General features: G+C 48.9%; 1 protein-coding gene across 1 annotated transcript in view; it reads right to left on the bottom strand.

The window, feature by feature from the left end:
- The window catches only part of SCARB1 (scavenger receptor class B member 1), a 200,724-nt gene that overhangs the window by 67,284 nt on the left and 112,322 nt on the right, over nt 1-21,118 (bottom strand). The window lies entirely within an intron of this gene.

The following is a 21,118-nucleotide window of genomic DNA, read 5'->3' as shown; positions in this document are numbered from 1 at the left end:
GACTCTACACATGGACGTTGTCAGATGGTCAATTCCAAAATCAGATTGACTATATTCTTGGTGGCCAAAGATGGAGAAGCTCTAGACAGTCAGCAAAAACAAGACTTGGAGCTGACTATGACTCCTTATTGCAAAATTCAGGCTTAAATTAAAGAAAGTAGGGAAAACCATTAAGCCATTCAGGTATGACCTAAATCAAATCCCTTATGATTATACAATGGAGATGATGAATAAATTTAAGGGATTAGGTCTGGTAGACAGAGTGCCTTAAGAACCAGGGCCAGAGGTTCATGATGTTGTACAGGAGGCAGTGACCAAAACTAACCCAAAGAAAGAGAAATGCAAGAAAGTGAAGTGTTTGTCTGAGGAGGCTTTATAAATAGTTGAGGAAAGAAGAGAAACAGAAGGCAAGGGAGAAAGGGAAAAATATACCCAACTGAATGCCGAGTTCCAGTGAATAGCAAAGAGAGATAAGAAGGCCTTCTTAAATGAACAATGCAAAGATATAAAAGAAAACAACAGAATGGGAAAGACTAGAGATCTCTTCAAGAAAATTGGTGATATCAAGGGAAGATTTCATGCTAGGATAGGCACCAAAATGGACAGAAATGGTAAGGACCTAACAGAGGCAGAAAAGATAAAGTAGAGGTGGCAGAAACACACAGAACTGTACAAGAAAGTTCTAATGACCCGGATGACCACAGTAGCGTGGCCACTCACCTAGAGCAAGATGTCCTGGAGTATGAAGTCAAGTGGGTGAAATCTTACTATGAACAAAGCTAGTGGAGGTGACAAATTCCAGCTGAGCTATTTAAAATCCTAAAAGATGATGCTATTAAAGTACTGCACTCAATATGTAAGCAACTTTGGAAAATTCAGTTCAGTTCAGTTGCTCAGTCGTGTCTAACTCTGTGACCCCATGTACTGCAACACATCAGGCCTCCCTGTCCATTACCAACTCCCGGAGCTTACTCAAACTCATGTCCATCAAGTAGGTGATGCCATCCAACCATCTCATTAGTGGCCACAGGACTGGAAAAGGTCAATTTTCATTCTAATCCCAAAGAAAGGCGAGGCCAAAGAATGTTCAAACTACCCTACAGTTGCGCTCATTTCACATGCTAGCAAGGTTATGCTCAAAACCCTTCAATCCAGGCTTCAGCAGTATGTGAACCAAGAACTTCCAGATGTACAAGCTGGATTTAGAAAAGGCAGAGGAACGAGAGATCAAATTGACAACATTCATTGGATCATGGAGAAACCAAAGAAATTCCAGAAAAACAGCTACTTCTGCTTCATTGACTAAGCTGAAGCCTTTGACTGTGTGGATCACAACAAACTATGGAAAATTCTTAAAGAGATGGGAATACCAGGCCTCCTTACCTGCCTCCTGAGAAATCTGTATGCAGGTCAAGAAGCAACAGTTAGAACTGGACATGGAACAACGGACTGGTTCCAAATTGAGAAAGGAGTACATTAAGGCTGTATATTGCCACCCTGCTTATTTGACTTATATGCAGAGTAAATCATGCAAAATGAAGGGCTGGACAAGATACAAGCTGGAATCAAGATGGCAGGGAGAAATATCAATAACCTCAGATATGAAGATGATACCACTCTAATTCCAGAAAGCAAGTGAAAGTTGCTCAGTCATGTCTTACCCTTTGTGACCCTGGGCTGTACAGTCCATGGAATTCTCCAGGCCAGAATACTGGAGTAGGTAGCCTTTCCCTTCTCCAGGGGCTCTTCCCTACTCAGGGATTGAACCCAGGTCTCCCACATTGCAGGCGATTCTTTACCAGTTGAGTCACAAGGGAAGCCCAGAACTAAATATTAATGAGGATGAAAAAGGAGAGTGAAAAAGTTGGTTTAAAACTCAGCATTAAAAAAACGAAAATCACAGTATCTGGTCTCATCACATCATGGGAAATAGAAGGGGAAAATGTGGAAGCAGTGACAGATTTTATTTTCTCCAGCTCCAAAATCACTGCGGATGGTGACTGCAGCCATGATATTAAAATGCTTGTTCCTTGAAAGGAAAGCTATGTTAAACCTAGACAGGTATTAAAAAGCAGAGAAATCACTTTGCCAACAAAAGCCCATATATAGTCAAAGTTATGGTTTGTCCAGCAGTCATTTACGGATGTGAGAGTTGGACCATAAGGAAGGCCAAGCGCCAAAGAATTGATGCTTTCAAACTGTGGTGTTGAAGAAGACTCTTAAGAATCCCTTGGACTACAAGGAGATCAAACCAGTCAATTCTAAAGGAAATCAACCCTGAATATTCATTGGAAGGACAGATGCTGAAGGTCAAGCTCCAATACTTTGGCCACCTGATGCGAAGAGCTGACTCAGTGAAAAAGACCCTGATGCTGGGAAAGATTGAAGGCAGGAGGAGAAGGGGATGAAAGAGGACGAGATGGTTGGATGGCATCACCAACTCAATGGACATGGATTTGTGCAAACTCTGGGAGATCATGGTAGACCGAGAAGCCTGGCATGCTGCATGCAGTCCATGGGATCGCAGAGTCGGACACAACTTAGCAACTGAACAGCAACGGAGAGATGCAAGGACTTCCCTGATGGTCCAGTGGCTAAGACTCTGCACTCCCAATGCAGAAGGCCTGGGTTCAATTCCTGGTCAGAGGACTAGATCCTGTGTGCCACAACTAAGAGTTGGCATATCGCAACTAAAGATTTCGAATCCTGCTAGTAAGAAAATCCCTCCTGCCACTGCAAAGATGGAAGACCCTGCATGTCAAACCTCATGTAAGACCTCATGCACCCCAAACCATTAATTAATTAATTATGTTTAAAAAGATGGATACAGATAAGGAGATGAAGGAGAGGTGGGCAGGATGAATGAATGAATGACAGTCTTTTCTAGAGTCTGGAACGCTCAGAGCAGAATCCATAGATCTTGTCCTAGACAATGAGAATGTCAAGGTTACTTGGAGAGCGTAACCAAGTTTTGATAGGGACGCTGAGTCTTTGTGAGGCAGGAGAGGGGGTAGTGCGGCTGGTAGGAGGAAGCCAGGTCAGCCAAGACCCAGCCAACCGGCTGTGCCAAGGACACTGTGCCCCGGGCAGGGCCAGCGCCCCACCCCATTGCCCCTGACCTTGCCTCATCCCACAATAGAGCATCCATTGTAAGTGGATAATTGGGTTCCGGCATGTCCCCTCCCCAGGCTGGGGGTGGAAGTGAAGGGAAATGCAATCTGTTTTCTATTTGTCACAGCTGCCAAGATGCCACTCCCTCCTCTACTGCCCACCCTTGCCCTGCTGCGCGACAGCCGCTGTGACATTCCTTGGCCGGGGCTGAATGTGGAATAGACCTGTCGCCTAAGCCGGCTACCCCAGGAGAAACATGACAGAAACCTAAAAGCAGCCTAACAGGGCCTGCTGGCCTTGGTTTGTAACCTCACCTATGGGGAGCTTAAAATATTGCCCTAATTGGAGTCTCTCCATCCGAAGGAAGGAGTTCACATCTCCTTTTCTTTGTGGCTGTGTGACCTTGAGCCAGTCACCTAACTTCTCTGTGCCACAGTTTCCTCAACTGTAAAATGCAGGTGAGGATGATAATACGAGGAAAGACCCGTATTCATCCATCAGGGTGCTGGGCGTGTAATGTTTGGTAACTGCTGGTAGTCATTGGATTTACTGTTTAGGAAGTTGAAGCCTCCCTGTTTCAGTTTAGTTTGCGAAGTCGGACATCTCTGACCCAGACCACTCTGAGGTGAGGGAGTAAAGGGCGAATAGCTCAGAGAGGGTCCTCTGTGTGAGCCCCAGGGTCACCTCCTTGCTCCACACACTTATATCCAGATTTAAGTGGATGGATTGCATCGTATGTGAATTACATCTCAATAAAATTGCCATTAAAAATAATAATAAGGGGGACTTCCTTGGCGGTACAGGGATAAGAATCCACCTGCCAATGTAGGAGACACGGGTTCGATACCTGGTCCGGGAAGAGTCCACATGCCGAGGAGCAACTAAGCCCACGTGTGACAACTGCTGAAGCCCACGTGCTCTAGGGTCTGTGCTCTGCAACTAGAGAAGCCACCACACTGAGAAGTCCATGCCCCACACCTAGAGAGCAGCCCCTGGTCACCACAGCTTGAGAAAGCCACGAGCAGCAACGAAGACCGAATGCAACCCATAAAGAAATAAATAATAATGAGGGACTTCCCCAGTGCTCCAGTAGCTGAGACTCTGTACCTCCACTGCAGGGGACATGGGTTCAATACCTGGTTAGGGAACTAAGATCTCACATGTCACATGGTCAAAAAATAAAATATTAATCATAATAATGAGAAAAATGTCACTAGTGTCAGACTTGAGAAATTCTGCCATACACTCTTACTAAGATTCACCCTGTGTGGGCCTAGAATTGCTACTTCTTCATTTTCACTGCTGTATAATACTCCACAGTGTGAATACACCACGGGGTAGTTGCCCTTCTTCCTGCCAATGAGTATTTGGGTTGGTTTCAGGTTTTGCCACAGTGAACAGAGCTACTGTACACCTTCTTGTACCCATCGCACATGCAAGAGTTTCATTTTGGCATGGACATAAGAGAAAAATAACTAAGTCACAAGGAACAGGAATGTATACCAGAAAATGCCAGCCATATTATTAAGCACTTTCTAACTCATGCCAGGCAGGCTTCCCTGGTGGCTCAGTAGTAATGAATCCGTCTGCCCTCTTGCACTGTTGGTGAGAATGCAAATTGACACAGCAACTATGGAGAACGGTATGGAGAGTCTTTAAAAAACAAAAAACTAGGAATAAAACTACCATATGACCCAGCAATCCCATTGTTGGGCATATACCCTAAGGAAACCATAGTTGAAAAAGATACATGTACCCCAGTGTTCATTGCAACGTTATTTGCAATAGCTAGGACATGGGTTAAATAGTCTACCTGTTTTCTCACCCATTTTCAAGACAAGGATACTGAGGCTCAGAGAGGTGAATGAACTGGCCTGGCCCAGGACAAGTAGATCAGACATAAGCTGTCAGCCACACTTTCTACAGTGAACCTCCCTGCATGCCTGAGTGACAGGCTTCCCCAAGCTCCATACTTCCAGCAGCATGGGGGTGGGGGGAATGGGGGACTTGCACAGAAGCCACTTTGAATAATTCACCAGCCGCTTCCAGCTCAGCCTGGGTGCAGAGATGACAGCAGGAGACAACTTGTTTAGAAAACAGCCCACTGTTTCCAAGACATACATATGGAAGAGCCTCCAAGAGGCTTCCCAGGCTGGGGCCTGCTGAACTTTCTAGATGGTGCTGACAAAGCCACATCACACATCACAGCCCTCTCCTCAGGCACCCAGAATCCACACAACAATTTCAACACAAATGTTCATCATAGCATTATTCACAATAGTCAAAAAGTTTGAGCAACCCAGATGTCCATATATAGATGAATAAACAGAATATGGTCCCTTCATACAGTGGAATATCATTCAGCCGTAGAAAGGAATGAAGCCCTGACACCTGCTACAAGGTAGAGAAACTTGACGACATGATGCTGAGTGAAAGAAACCAGACACAAAAGATCACATATCTGCGATCACATATCTCATGATGCCACCACCCCCATGCCTCTCTCCTGTCTTGTGTCTTAACTCCAAACAGCGCTTGCACACCAAGCAGAATAGGAGGGTGCAGCGGTGATGCCCGTGGGGTCTGCTAACCTCATTCCAAATCCCGCTTTTACCACGACTTGCTGTGTGACCCGGGGACAGTGACTTGACATCTCTGAGCCCGTCTCCAATAAAATGGGAACATTGATGTAGCAGGTGGCATCATTGGTACACATCCCAAATCCAAGTCTGCAAGATGGAACCAATTTTACTTCTTTCTGATCAACATAGAGTCAATTCCAAGCCCATATCCTCCCAAGATGATAAAATAGATAGACAGATATAGATATATTCTCAGTCTCAAGATTGGAGTTCCTCCATGCTGGCTCAGGTCAGAGACCAAATCTGAGAGTCCATCTGGCCACTGGCTCCCACTGAGAACCCAGGAGATCCAAAATGTGCAGCCTCTTCTGGTGGGAAATTCTTCAGCAGCCCTGCGGTGGGGATGGAGGGAGGGAGCTTGTCTGCACCAGGACCTCTTCACTCAGGGCGTCCTCTTCCTGGCACACAATGCAGCTTCTAGATTCTGACACCAAGAACACCGCCACCAAACGAAGCCCCCAGGCCGGCCTCCCGGCTGCCAACTCCAGCCTATGCAAATTTCCCGCCATCGCTCGCTCTCCCTCCAGAACCAAGAGCAAATTTTCAGCCAGTTCCACGATGACTCCTGTCCTCCAGGAAGAAAACTTCCGCTGGGATCTGGCTGCTGAGCCAGAGACACCATCTCGCAGCCCCTCTTGCTCCCCTTTGAGGGTGAGCAGGAATGGTTTGTGTGGCTTGCACACCACCTGCTTAACAGGAAGTTGCCTGCCTCCAATTTTTCTCTCTCTCCCCATTTCTGAGAGCTGGCACATGGATCTGGTTTTGATTCTGCTTCAACCATGCTTTGAGGGAGCATCCACATCCTTTGTTGTTCGGTGGCTCAGTCATGTTTGCCTCTTTGTGATCCCATGGACTGCAGCACACCAGGCTTCCTGTCCTCCACTATCTCCCGGAGGTTGCTCAAACTCATGTCCATTGAGTCAGTGAGGCCATCCAACCATCTCATCCTCTGTCACCCCCTTCTCCTCCTGCCCTCAGTCTTTCCCAGGATCAGGGTCTTTTCCAATGAGTCGGCTCTTCACTATCAGGTGGCCAAAGTATTGGAGCCTCAGCTTCAGCATCAGTCCTCCGAATGAATATTCAGGGTTGATTTCCTTTAGAATTGACTGGTTTGATCTCCTTGGCATCCAAGGGATTCTTGAGAGTCTTCTCCAGCACCATAGTTTGAAAGCATCAATTCTTCGACACTCACCCTTCTTTATGGTCCAACTCTCACATCTGTACATGACTACTGGAGAAACCATAGTTTTGACTATATGGACACTGTTGGCAAAGTGGTGTCTCTGCTTTTTAATACACTGTCTAGATTTGTCATAGGTTTTCTTCCAAGGAGCAAATGTCTTATTTAATGGGGGCCATCACCGTCTGCAGAACAAAACCGAAGGATCTGGGACCCCGATGGCTGCAGAGCTGAGCCCCTAGCCCTCCTGGCATACCCCCCAACCTCAGACATCTTACATCAGAGATATACAAACTTCAGTTTTGTTTTAATCGATGTGGGTTTTTTGAGGGGAATGGGGCCCATGTTACAGAGGCTGAGTTTATATCCTAATACACGAAGTTTTCACAAAAGACTTGTGATGATTAATCTTACATGTCAATTTGACTGGACCAAGGGCTGTGCAGATATTTGGTTAAACGTTATTCTGGGTCTGTCCATGAGGATATTTCCAGTGGAAATTGACATTTAAGTCAGTAGACTGAGTAAAGCAGATTGCCCTCCTCAATGTGGGTTCAGTTCAGTCAGTTTAGTCGCTCAGTCGTGTCCAGCTCTTTGTGACCCCATGGACTGCAGCATGCCAGGCTTCCCTGTCCTTCACCAGTTCTCAGAGTTGCTCAAACTCATGTCCATTGAGTCGGTGATGCCATCCAACCATCTCATCCTCTGTCGTCCCCTTCTTCTCAATGTGGGCGGGCCTTGTTAAATCCGTTGAAGGCTTGAGTAGAACAAAAAGATGTGGAAGGGAGAATTCACTTTCTCTGCCTTATTGTCTTTAAGCTGGGACACTGATCTCCTGTCTTGGGACTCAGACTTGAGTTGGAACTCAAACCATCAGCTCTCCTGGGTGTCTGTCCTGCTGGCAGATGGCAAATTGTGAGACTTCTCAGCCTCCATTACCATGTGAATGAATTCTTTATAATAAATCTCTTTGGACTTCCCCGGCAGTTCAGTGGTTAAGACTCTGTGTTCCCAATGCAGGGGCCACGGGTTTGATCCCTTATCAGGGAACTAAGATCCTGCGTGCCTCACAGCACAGCCAGATGAAAAGAAAAACTCTTTGTAAGTAGATAAATAGAGATGATAAGGATAGAAATATACTATATCCTATTAGTTTTTGTCTCTAGAGAGCCCAGATTAATACAAAGCAAGTAGACCATCTTCCAGAAACTTCTACCCTCTGCTTGGGACGGGGGAAAACATAAATTAAGAAAATACAAAGTGCTGAAATCTGTCTTGGAATCCAATGAAAGAAAATTACAGGGTGAATAAATATGAATGAATAGCTCCATAAAGAGTCTTGCTTATTGTTAACAATATCGTATATTTGAAAGTTGCTAAGACAGTAGATCTTAAAAGTTCTTATCACAAGAAAGAAAAAGTTGTAACTGTGTGAGGTGGTGGATGTTAACTAAATTTATTGTGGGGAACATTTCACAATGTCTGTGTGTGTATGTGTGTGCTTCGTCATTCAGTCATGTCCAACTCTTTGCAACCCCGTGGACCTCAGCCTGCCAAGTTCCTCTGGAGAGAACTCCTCCACGGAGTTCTCCAGGCAAGAATACTGGAGTGGGTAGCCATTCCCTTCTCCAGGGGATCTTCCCAATCAAGGGACTGAACCCAGGTCTCCTGCATTGCAGGCAGATTCTTTCCTATCTAAGCCACCAGGGAAACCCTTTATAATGTGTACATATATCAAATCATCATGTCATGTGCCTAAAACAAATATAATGTTGCATGTCTATTATATTTCAATGAAACTGGGGAGAGGAGTTAAAATTTCAAATAAAGAATCCTGTCACAGTAATGCTTACTGTGGGATGGGGGTGGGGGCCTCTTGAAGGATGAAAGGGATCATGCCTGCACTCAGGGCAATTGGCTCATGAGGCCTGGCCCTCAGCTAGTACCCAGTAAGTGGCAATGACCCCTGGGGCATGAAGCACGTAGGACCCTGCCTTTGACGTTTTCCAGGGCATGTGATGTCCAGTACATCATTTCACAATAGCAACGAGTAATCACTGAACACTTGCTGTGGGCCAGGCACTGTGGTAGATTCTGGGGCTACAGTGGGGGTGGGTAAAAAGTTCCTAGTCCCAGTTCTCTCTAAGCTATAATTGGGGCCCTTGAGAGATGCCAGCCTTAGGGATTCTTAAATGTCAGGCTGCCCAGCTTCAATGTTCAGCAACAGACATGGAAGTTCACAGCAGATGGAGTGACATGGCAGAAACTGGGAGCGGGGGGAGCGTGACGAAGCTGGCCAGAAAAAGCATAATGGATTAGACTCAGATAATTAGCATCTCCAGAAGGGAGAAGAAAATTCCTGACTTCTATGATAGTTCAGCAGAACAGCTCTCTCTAATAAATACTAACCCTTCTGGCTTTCCAGCTAATGGTCACATAGTAAGGTCTCTTTTCTCCACTCCCACTGCCCTACCGGAAGTTAAGCATGGCCACATGACTTGCCTGGACCCACTCGATGTGAGTGGAAATGATGTAAGTTGCTCATGGGAAGAAGCTTTAAGAACCATTGCACGACTTCCCTGATGGGCCAGTGGTTAAGAATCCTCCTGCAAATTCAGGGGACATGGGTTCAATCCGTGGTCCTGGAGGACCATCATAAGCCCCGGAGCAACTAAGCCCATGCACCACAATAAAGAGTAGCCCCCACTCTCCACAACTAGAGAAAGTCCAGGCATAGCAACGCAGACCGAGCATAGCCAATAACAAATAAATAAATTTGAGAAAACAAACAAACCTGTGCACAATTTCCCCCATGCCCAATGATGGTCATGCTGCAGACAGCATGTTCCCTTAATCTGAGTCCCACAGTGAGGAGGTGTGGCAAAGAGTCACCAGTCAACCCACCATAGCCATGGAGCGTCAATGAGATACAAACTGGTTGTTTTAAGCCGTGAGGTTTGGAGGGGGTTGTTTGTTACCACAGCGTAACTAAGATGATGCTGACCCATACATCTCCATTTCACAGATGGGGAAACAAAGTCTGGAAGAGGTCATGGAACATACCCAAAGTCAAACTTGGGGGCACTGCCGAGACTCAAAGCCAGGCCATCCCATCACTGTGACCTTTCCAGAGGTGAGGTGTCTCTGCTCTCAACAGATCCGGTCAAACTCCTCACTTCTAACCCCTTCAATTAAAGCCAATTTCAAGGTCTTCTGTTTTCTAAATAAACAGCCCTGATCATGTTCGTTAAAGGCCCTGTCTGCTCAGGCTGCTCATTTTATCAGAAGCCGCCAACAAGATAAATGGCCCTGTAACTTATTGTTCTGCTGCAAAGCACCTCACAGCCAGTGGCAGCACAGATGCCAGGAATAAATCACATCTGATCTTCTGAGAGTCAGGCCTAGCTCCCGCGAGGGATGTTGGAGACAGGGGAGTGGCCTGGAGCAGCTGCAGACTCTGGGGGACTTCACCAAGGACCACAGAGCTGCTGGGAGGTCTTCATCTGGACCCCAGAGGTCTGGGGTGAGCATCATTTTCTTTTTAATCTTCCCAGCATCTATTTCCCCTTCTTAAGGTTTAATAGCAACACTTTTTCTTTAGAGAAAATCCTCTCTCCTCCACTGTCAGTCCATATGGGTCAGGTGGGGTCATCGCTCCCCTCTAGCTACAGAGAGTGAACACGTGATATAGCCTTGGCTGCTCACAACCCACGTCCTGTCGCTGCCATGAGTGGTTCACAGTGAGGATATACCCTGGGGTGATGGGACTTGATTTTCAGACTTTTGTTGAAATCCTCAGAAAAAGAGAAGTTCCCTTTTAACAGACATTGCTCACAGAAGGAATTTCGTTTTCGTGGAGCTATCTCTAGCTGCTACCACAATTCCATGTGTGTAGTCGATGCTCAATAAACATGGGTTGAATGAGTGAGTAAGCAAGCTGGAGTCAAGCTGGCAGGGTTCTTGTCTGGACTCAGCCACATCAACTCTGGAACATCTAAACGCTCTCTTCACCTCTTTGGGCCTCAGTTTCCTGGCTTATGAAATGGAGTTAGTAATTACACTTATTAATAGTTGGTTGTATTGGTTAGCTATTGCCACCAATATGGTGCGCAACAAATAACCCCTAAATTCTGTGTCTTAAAACAATAATCATGCTTTATTATTCACACATCTGTTGGTTGTATCTTGGTGGGGGAGTTACCTGATCCAGAGTGGGGTTTGACTGGTTAGCTCTGCTCCAGCAGAATGTCATTCTCTTGAATTATCAGACTAATCCAGGGTGTTTGTCACACACCATGGCACAGGTACAGAAAAGCACAAAGCCTCTCAAGGGACAGAAGTAGGCCAGCATCACTTCCATTTCATTTTTTGGCCAAAGAAAGCCACACAAGTTGAAGTTCAGGGTCAACTCTATGGCAAAGAGCATAGATGCAGGGAGAGGTGAAAAATGGAGCCCACGTGTGCATTCTCCCGCACAGATGTGACCATTTTTGTTTACCTGTTTCCTTGTTCAAAGTCAGCTGCTCTACTGGAATATAACTTCGCCCAACATGTGACTCAACCTGCTCTGCTCCAGGGGGTGGTGGTAGCTCCAGCCCCCTAGAACAGGGCCTGGGACTTGTCAGTGTTCAGCAAACTTCTGTTGAAAAGCTTAGAGGCTGTCCTCCTCTCCCTACACTGCCACAAAGACTCAGCCAGGTCAGAAGCACAAGCAACACTGGGATTTATGGAAGCCCTCCCAGGGACTTTCCTTGTGGTCTAGTGCTTAAGAATCTGCCTTCCAATGCAGGGGACATGGGTTCGATCCCTGGTCGGAGAACTAAGACCCCGCATGCCCCAGGGCAACTAAGACCATAGGCCTGCCGTTGACTACTGGGCCTGTGTGCTGCAACTAGAGAGCCCAAATGCTGCAACAAAGACACAGCACAGCCAAAAAAAAAGAGCCGCCCAGAGTGGTGATTCTCACTCCACCTGCATGCTGAATCTCCTCAGGGAACAGGGGTAACTGTCCCATCTCTGTTCCCCTGATAAACAACAGAGTCAGGGGTCCAATTATGGGTGGGGGCGTCACACCCACCCTTGGTTAGTCTGTGCCTCTCAGGCTGCCCTGGTGGTCCTGGAGAGGCCCCTCCCCCTTAGATCGGGAAGTTCAGGTTCAGCTCTGCGCTGAGAACACAGATCTCTCTGGGGTGAGAAGGAAGTGGCCCAAACGGCCCCAAGAGAGACAGCCCGCTGTGGCCACATGCTTGGCCCAGAGCCCCTGAGGCCACGGTGCCTCCCTGTGTGGTTTCCCTCCAGCCCTCCCTCCTGTCAGCTGGAAATAGCAAAGTCAAGGACCCTCTGCCCACTCCAGGTCTGCCCTCTCCTGGGGCAGCTATCCGCCCCTCACGTCCATCTGGCCCTCAGCACCTCCATCCCGCCAGGCAGACTGGGCTCCCCCGAGCCCCGCACACAGGCAACGTCTCCAGTCTGCCCCCGCACTGCACACTTCAGCACAAAACCCTTCTCCAGGCCCAGCCCGAAAGAACCAAATGTTCCTCTATTATGCAAGCTCATTTCTGTCTTCCTGCTGGGCCCAAATTGCAATCTGCGCCAGGGGAAGAGAGGGAGACGGAGGCCTGAACTGGGGAGCTGAACAGCTCTGGCAGGAAACCTCCCCGCTACGACTACCCTGCCCAAGGCCCCAACCCCTCACCCTGCAGCAACACTGGCCCCCCTCGGCCCCCCAGGTCTGAGCCCAGCACCCCAGCAGAGGGGAGCTGTGTCAGCGCCTGTCACCCAGAATTAACACAGCTGGTCCTGGGGTCTGCTCAGGACCAATAACCCCTGGTTGTGTTCAGAAAGGGCAGAAAACCATCACTTTGTTTTTGACAGCTCTGGGTCTTCGTTGCTGTGCTCAGCTTTCTCTAGCTGCGACAAGTTGAGGCTATGCTCTCGTTGAGGTGAGGGGTCTTCTCATTGCTGTGGCTTCTCTGTTGCAGAGCATGGGCTCCACAGCACCTGGGCTCAGTGGTTGTGGCACACGAGCTCAGTTTCCCTGAGGCATGTGGAATCTTCCCGGACCAGGGATCGAACCCACGCCCCCTGCCTTGGCAGGCAGATTCTTAACCACTGGACCACCAGGGAAGTCCCAGAAAAGCATCACTACAAGCTGTCCACCAGGGAGGAGTCAAAAGCAGGATCTAGGGCAAGAACTTTGCATGAAACAACATCTGGGTATTATTTACTCTGTGTCAGGCTCGTCTCTAAATACTTTCTCATGTAATCTCGCTCTCTGAACAGATCCTCATATTACCCCAGTTTTGCAGAGGAGGAAACTGAGGCTCAGAAGGAGTGATTCAGCTGAGAAAACACAGGAAGCAGCGGAGCTGAGATCCAAACCAAACAGTCAGGCCCCAGGACAAAGCTTGTCCAGTCAACTGCTGCTCTGTAAACGTGTGCATCTCTGTTCCCAAAGGCTTTGCCCACCAGGCTAAAAGTCATACCACTTGTGGGACTTCCCTGGTGGTCCAGTGGTTGAGACTCCACGCTGCCAATGTAGGGAGTGAGGGGTTTGATCCCTGGTCGGGGAACTAAGATCCCACATGCCATGAAATGTGGCCAAAATAAATAAATAAATAATTTTAGAAGTCACACTACTTGTGATCCAGCCATCCCACTTCTGGGTAGTTGACCTTGAACGACATGGGTTTGAAATACACAAGTCCATTTATATGCCTATTTTTTTTTTTCAATAAATGTATCATGTATACTGGGCTTCCCAGGTGGTGCTAGTGGTAAAGATCCCACCTGCCAATGCAGGAGACATAAGAGATGCAGGTTCGATCCCTGGGTCGGGAAGATCTCCTTGAGGAGGGCATGGCAACCACTCCAATATTCCTGCCTGGAGAATCCCATGGACAGAGGACCCTGGCGGGCTACGGTCCATAGGGTTGCAAACAGTCAGACACAACGGAAGCGACTTAGCACACAACACACGCACCATGTATTACAAGGTTATTCAGTCTGAGGTTGATTGAATCCATGGACACAGGTTTGAATCTTAGATACAGAGGACTGACTACAAAGTTATACTAAGATTTAAGATTGGGAGTAGGGGTCCACCCCTCTAACCCCCACATTGTTCAATGGTCAACTGTATACCCAAAAAGACTGAAAGCAGGGTTTTGAAAAATAACTACACACCCATGGTCCTGGCAGCATTATTCACAATTGCCAAAAGGTGGAAGCAATCCAAATCTCCATCAGTGGATGAGTGGATAAACAAAATGTGGTCTATCCATACAGTGGAATATTATTCAGCCTTAAAAGGGGGAGAAAATGCTGTCAACACTAGAGAATGGATAAAACTTGAGGACATTATCCTAAGTGAAATAATATAAGCCAATCCCCAAAAGATAATTCCACTCCTGTGAGGCCCTGGAGGAGTCAGATTCATAGAGACAGAAAATAAAAGAGTGGTTGCCAGGGCCTGAAGGAACAGGAAGGGGAAGCCATGTTGATTGGGTACAGAGTTCCAGTTTTGCGAGATGAACAATTTCCTGCTTGCCCTCCTGCCCCTCTGTCCTCACCGTGGGTCACGCCTGGGCTAGCCTTCTGAAGGAGACACATGTGAAACAGAGCTCGCCCCACAATCCCAGCTGAGGCTCCCCAAGATCAGCCAATAGCCATTGGCCCCTAGATGTGTGTCTGAGCCCAGCTGAGCCAGAAGAACCACGCCCCCGCCCCAGCCAATTCTAGCCCCAGCCTCTGACCTGGAGACTCATGAGCCGCATAAATTCTTATTGATGAAGGTCATCCATTTTGGGGGCAATTTGTTATGCATTATTTTGCCAACAGATGACTGATACAAACTCATGTAAAAGGCCTCTAGCCCTTCAGTCATTTATTCAGCAGCTCCAACACGTAAGTCCTAAGCCCCTGTTCTGTATCTGGTGACAGAACAGCTGGCAAGGTCCTCTTGGAGAACACAGTTGAGAGAGGGGAGACAGACTATAACCCAAGACCTTCATTGTTGTTATGCAGTAAGTCGTGTCTGAATCTTTGCAACGCCACGGACTCAGCACGCCGGGCTTCCCTGTCCTTCACTGTCTCCTGGAGTTTGCTGAAACTCTTGTCCACTGAGTCAGTGATGCCATCCAATCATCTCCTTCTCTGTCGCCCCCTTCTCCTCCTGCCCTCAATCTTTCCCAGCATCAGGGTCTTTTCCAATGAGTTGGCTCTTCGCATCAGGTGGCCAAAGTGCTTACAGTGGTGTAATTAAGTGCTGTAAAGGGCCTAAGAATAGGGACTGTGGGAGAAGCACATGAGAAGGGCACATATCTCAGGCTTGGGAGGTCAGGGAAGGCTTCCTGGAAGAGGAGTTGTTGAAATGGAGGCCTGAAGAAGTAGGAGATGGCCAGGTGAGGGTTATGTGAAGGCAGGAGCAGAGAAGGGTGTCCCAGGCAGAAGGAACAAGAGTAAAGGCCTGGGCTGGTTGCAGAGACAGAGCCTGGCTGCTTAGGAGAAAGGCAGGAATGCTGAGAAAGTTGTGCTGGAGCCATTTCTAAGCAGGGAGTTTATCCTGAGGGCCTGGGGCAGGGTGGTGGTGGCTGGGGTAGTGGGGTGGGGATTTCAGCCATATTGCTGCGTGATCAGAAGTGCACGTGAGCAAGATCACTCAGGCAGCGGTGTGGAAGGGACGTTCAACATGCAATTAAGCCCGGCCGTGAAGGCTGCCTGGAGAGTCAGAGGTCCCTGTGCCAAAATGTGGTGCAGACGGTGCTCGGATCATCAGGAGTCGCCAGCGGTCAGCTGTTTTAGCTGCCCATTGCCCAGGCTGGCTCCCTCTGGGGTAAACACGATGCAGAAACTGAGGTTGTCCCCAGGGACGATGCGGAGTCAGAGAAGGGGCCTTCTGCCAAATGTCCGCCCTCTCCCCACCCAATCAGCAAGCCACCACCAGCTGCAGGAGACACCCGGTCCAATCGGGAGCCAGGACACCCCCACAGGCCACCTCCAGTGCATCCTTGGGGAGTGAATTGGCTGGTTCTGGGCAGAGACAGAGCAGCCAGAAGCCTCCCGCCAACCCCACCCCAACGTGGCCACCTGGCCCCGCCACAGGCACCCCTGCCCCAGCTGGCCTCCCCCCTGTACCGGCAAGATCCCACCTCCGTCAAACAGCACCATCCGCTGGCATCCATCAACGTGGGAGAAAAGAAATAAAGACGTTACCCTCTCGTGGTCCCAGGATTAATGTCCCTGCTGTGAAAACAAACGTCGCGTCTTCCCGCCAACATTTATTTTTGATAAATGCTGTGACTTTGCCTTGACATTTCGGAAGCAGCAGGAGACCATTACCCGATGACAATGTTCTATTCCACTGACATTATCTCTTAATTATAATATGCAAGTAATGCTGAAAAAAATGGCCCATAAATAGCTCGTTTGGAGTTGCCGCATTCTCCTGTCGGGGAAACGCTGAAGGATTTCATTCAGCTCTTGCAAATGAGGAGAGACAAATGGATATGGGGGCTCTGTGTGTGTCCTGCCTCGTCAATGACAAAGCTCCCAGGGTGGCGGCAGGTGGCAGGGAGGTGACGATTTCAGGGCATCAGCTGGGCTTTCACCTCCCCCCACCTCCCCCTCCCATCCATCTCCATCCCCCCAAATCAGAGGGCGCTTCACCCCATCACAATTAATAAGCCTTCAACTCTAGTCCTGCAAAACGATTTGCTATGTCACATAAAGGAGACAGGCAGTGCTTTTTTTTTTTTCCCCAGGAAATTAATTCCGTTCAGGGGCAGGGAGGTCGAGGGAAGAGCTTCTGGAGGAAATCCCATTTTGCAACTCCTCTGGGTCCTCAAGAGCGGAAGAAACATCTGCCAAAGTTCAGAGTGAACAGGGTTCTGGGGGGGAGGGGTTGCTTGGGGACAGGGCAAGCAGAGGCTTTGAGATGGCTCGGGAAAGCGATCTGGACACCCTTTTGGAACTAGTGGACAGTGGAGAGGGGTCAACCAAAAGTCAGAGTCATAACATTAACATTTATGCGAACCTGACACTTTGGGAGCAAGAGGGGCCAACTGAATTCACGCTTTGAAAGCCTCAGTGCTCCAAACCCAAACCGGTGAATACTCAAAGTCTAAATCAGTGGCTCTCAATCAGAAATGATTTAGCTCCCCCGCTCTGGGTCGGGGGTCGTTTGGCACAGTCTGGAAACTAAGGGTTGGACACTACTGGCATCTAGCGAGCAGAGGCCAAGGATGCTGCCAAATGTCCTCCAGTGACCAGAATGGCCCCCACCACAAGGAATCATCCAGCCCAAAGGTCAACAGTGATGCTTGTGAGAGGGGAAGGGGTTGGTGAGTTTGTTGGAGAAGGCAAAAGGCCTCGATGTGGTTGAGAAGAATCTAGAAATACTGCATAGCTGCCCAATTTGCAAAGGAGATATACAGATATGTAGCTTAAACATCCAGGGGTAGCCAGCAAAAGAATGGATTACAACCTACAGTGAAAGCCTATCTGGGGACTTCCCTAGCGGTCCAGTGGTTAAGACTCGCTGCGCAGCTTTTGCCAGCTCACTCAACGACTCTCTGAGCCTCGGTTTCTTCATCTGTAGTCTAGGGTGTATTCCTCCTTGTAGGAAGAATTTGTAGGAACAGATGAGCATAAGATAAAACAAGTAAATTAAAAGGCACTTGGTGGTTGTTCCCTGGCGGTCCAGTGGTTGGGCCCCTACCCTTCCACTGCAGGGGGCACAGTTTCGATCCCTGGCCGGGGAACTAAAATCCTGCTTGCTTCATGGCACACCCAAAAAAAGCCTATCCTGGAGTATAACCACAAAAACCAACCCTGTCTCAGGTTTTCCCATCTGCCCTTTGAGATTATTATCCTTCCTCTTTATTTTACGGACCAGGAAGTAGAGTTCCCAGGGTGGGCTGCCCAGTCACAATAGCAGTTAGGGAGATGAAGGGGTCAGGAAAGAGGGTGGCCTGGGCTCAGAACCTGGCCTCATCCTTTGCCAGCTGGTCATGTTACGTGAGCAACTCGACCTCTCAGGGCCTTTGTTTCCACGTCTGTAAAATGGGCTCATAAACCTGCCCCATGAGGTTGCCCCGGGAATGAGCTGGATAGCCCTTGCTGTGTGCTGTGCTTAGTCGCTGTCATATCCAACTCTTCGTGACCCCACGGACTATAGCCCACCAGGTTCCTCTGTCCACAGCAAGAATACTGGCGTAGGTTGCCATGCTCTTCTCCAGGGGATCTTCCCAATCCAGGGATCGAATCCAGCTCTCCCACATTGCAGGTGGATTCTTCTCCATTAAGCCACCAGGGAAGCCCAAGAATACTGGAGTGGGTAGCCTATCCCTTCACCAGGGGATCTTCCTGGCCCAAGGTCTCCTGCCTTGCAGGCTGATTCTTTACCAGCTGAGTTACCAGGGAAGCCCGAGATAGCCCTTAGATGTAAGGAAATAGAATCCAAGTCCAGTGGCTTAAGGGATTTTAATCAAAGGAAGTATGGACAGAGATGTGGGCAATGCTGGGCAAGGGTACTGAGGTACCCAGGGGTGGGCACCGGTGGGAAACCATTGCCAGAATAATAGGGGAAGGGGCTAGGGAAGAAATGTTATGCCTGGAGGCAGGAGACTGACCAAGCCAGGCTCTAGGAATAAGGATGTGGACATCAGTGACCAGGGGAGGGGGCACAGTCTTCATTGCTACCATCCCCCATCTCCATTTGGTTTGCTTCCTGCTGTTCCACGCTGCTTCTCGAGAGAAAACCTGGAGCGTCAAGGGGTCACTTGCAAGGTGGCAGCAGAGTGGAAATGAGGGACTGCCAGGCTGTGGGTCCACGCACCACTGATGGGCTCCTCAGAATGTGGTCCGGAGTTCTGGACAACCCTCGACCAGCTTCACGAAGTCTGTTCCAGGAGTTCAGGTTCAGAGCAAGGTTGCCGGCTCAGATGCCACCAGGGCACGTCAGCATTTATCGAGCGTGGCTGACCTGGGCAGTGATGCGGAGAATGTGTGTCCCTGCTCGGAACAGCCACCACCCGGGGGAGGGGGTGGGGACAGCTGCCAGGCAGGCATGAGGGCTCAGTGTGGCCAGATGCTCAGATTTTTGCGAAAGTAGCTGAAGTACAGATTTTTCCATGAAATCCTTTGATTTTTCAATATTGGCCACTAATTCAGGTTTTTCTTCCCCCTTCAAACACTGTGTAAGCCAAAGTCAACAAGTCTATAGGCCACTGGTTTGCACCCTCTGGTCTGGTCCACAGCCATTCCTCTCCTTTGGGAGATGATGTCACGCCCGCCTGGAGTTATCCTAGAATTCACCCTGCTCGGGGTCACAGCCAGAGACACAGCCACGGTGGCTCCTGGCCAACAGGCTCCAGGGGATATGCACCTGAAGCTTGCGGACCCTTCACCTGCCCCTGACTCCTCCCTTTGCCCCCAGAGCTCTGCGCCAAATCATTTCCACAGACAGCCTAGGCCAGCTGTCCACGTGGCGAAATCAGGTCCCTGAGCCTCAGCGTCTCCATCTGTATAATGGGCCCCTGTGGAGCCTTGTGAGCGTGGAGAGGGAGTCCAGATGGAGCACTTGGCAAGGCCCATCACAGTGGTTCTCAGTCATCAGGGCAAAAATTATCAAAACCAAAAAGAACAATAAAAGATGGCCTTGGCTGGATTCTCCTGGAGAAGGGGGCCCAAGACTGTCTTGTCTGTATTTTCCTCTCGTTCCCAAGAATATCCTGAGAGGTTAGCATAGGAACTGGGGTCAGAAGACCTGGGTTTGGGTACCACCTGCCCTTTGCCTCGCTGTGCAGCCTTTGCCTGCTTACTCAACCTCTCGGAGTCGTGGTTTCCTCACTTGTAATCTGGCGTGAATTTCTCCTTGTAGGAGAAATTTGTAGGGACTGAAAGCATAAGATAAGGCAAGCACTCTGCTATGCTTAGTCACTCAGTTGTGTCCAACTCTGTGCAACCCCATGGACTGTAGCCCATCAGGCTCCTCTGTCCATAAGGATTCTCTAGGCAAGAATACTGGAGTGGGTTGCCATGCCCTATCTCCAGGGGATCTTCCCAACACAGGGATCGAACCCAGGTCTCCTGCATTGCAGGCAGATTCTTTACCGTCTGAGCCAACAGGAAAGAAAGCCAAGCACATGAAAAGGCACTTGATGGGAATTCCCTAGTGGTCCAGTTGTTGGGACTCTGCCCTTCCATTACAGGGGGCCCAGGTTCAATCCCTGGTCAGGGAACTAGGACTGTGGTTAAAAAAAAAAAAAAATAGTGTCCTTTTAGAAACTCCCTGCAGGCTCTTTTAACCCACTTCCTGGTTTAGGTGTCGAAGCAGGCGGAGCTTGAACAGAAAGCTTTTACACGTTCAGGTTTTCTAAGATGTGCGGTGCCTTCCTCCTCAACCTGGTGCGGATGTGTCTTGTACCAGCTCTGTGTCTCCTGCTCCCCAGGGAAAGTCAATACTGACCTCTGCCCAAGGCCTGGCTGTTACTGACGTCACCGTGGGCAGGCTGGGCTGGCCTGGCCTGAAACATTCGTGATTGCCACAACCTGCCTGCTACCTCCTCCAAACAGAGAGTTTGCCTGCCACCAACAGTATCTTCCCCCGTCCCTGTTTGCCTGCCACCAACGGTATCTGCAGGCTCGCTTTCGGTCCACCTTGGGCCCAGAACAGAACAAATGATCCCATTTAACTCATGCACCCAGTTGAGAGAGGAAACAGCCACCAGGTCACCAGAATGGAAGCTTGGTGGGTCGAGCATTCTGGTCTGTTTTGTTTACTGCTCTGTCTCCCAGGGCCTGGCAAGGTGTAGGCCCTCAGTCAATATTTGTTGAATGACCTAGGAGGAATCTATCTTTCATGGAGCCCTCATTCTGTACCAGATACTGTTAAGTCCCCTCAATGCTTCGTTTCATTCAATCCTCACTACATTCCCTGGGAGGTGGTTTGTATCAGTCAGGATGGTTTAGGTTATGGTGCAGTAACAAACAACCCCCTAGATCCCAGTAAAATAACAAGGTTTAAAATAACAAAGGTTTATTTCTTGCTCACGTTATAGAAGTCAACATGGGGCCATATTTTGCGGAGTCTTCATTCTGGGACCCGAGCTGATGGAGCACCCAAAATCTCAGATATTGCCTGTCACCAGAGAGTAGACAGCCTCAGAGAGGTTAAGTGACCTCT

This window comes from Moschus berezovskii, chromosome 19 (assembly GCF_049115385.1).
Source record: "Moschus berezovskii isolate FMDL1 chromosome 19, NW_MosBer_1.0, whole genome shotgun sequence".
Classification (NCBI taxonomy): domain Eukaryota; kingdom Metazoa; phylum Chordata; class Mammalia; order Artiodactyla; family Moschidae; genus Moschus; species Moschus berezovskii.
Note: the sequence above shows the minus strand (reverse complement) of the source record. Positions and strands in the feature narration are given on the sequence as shown.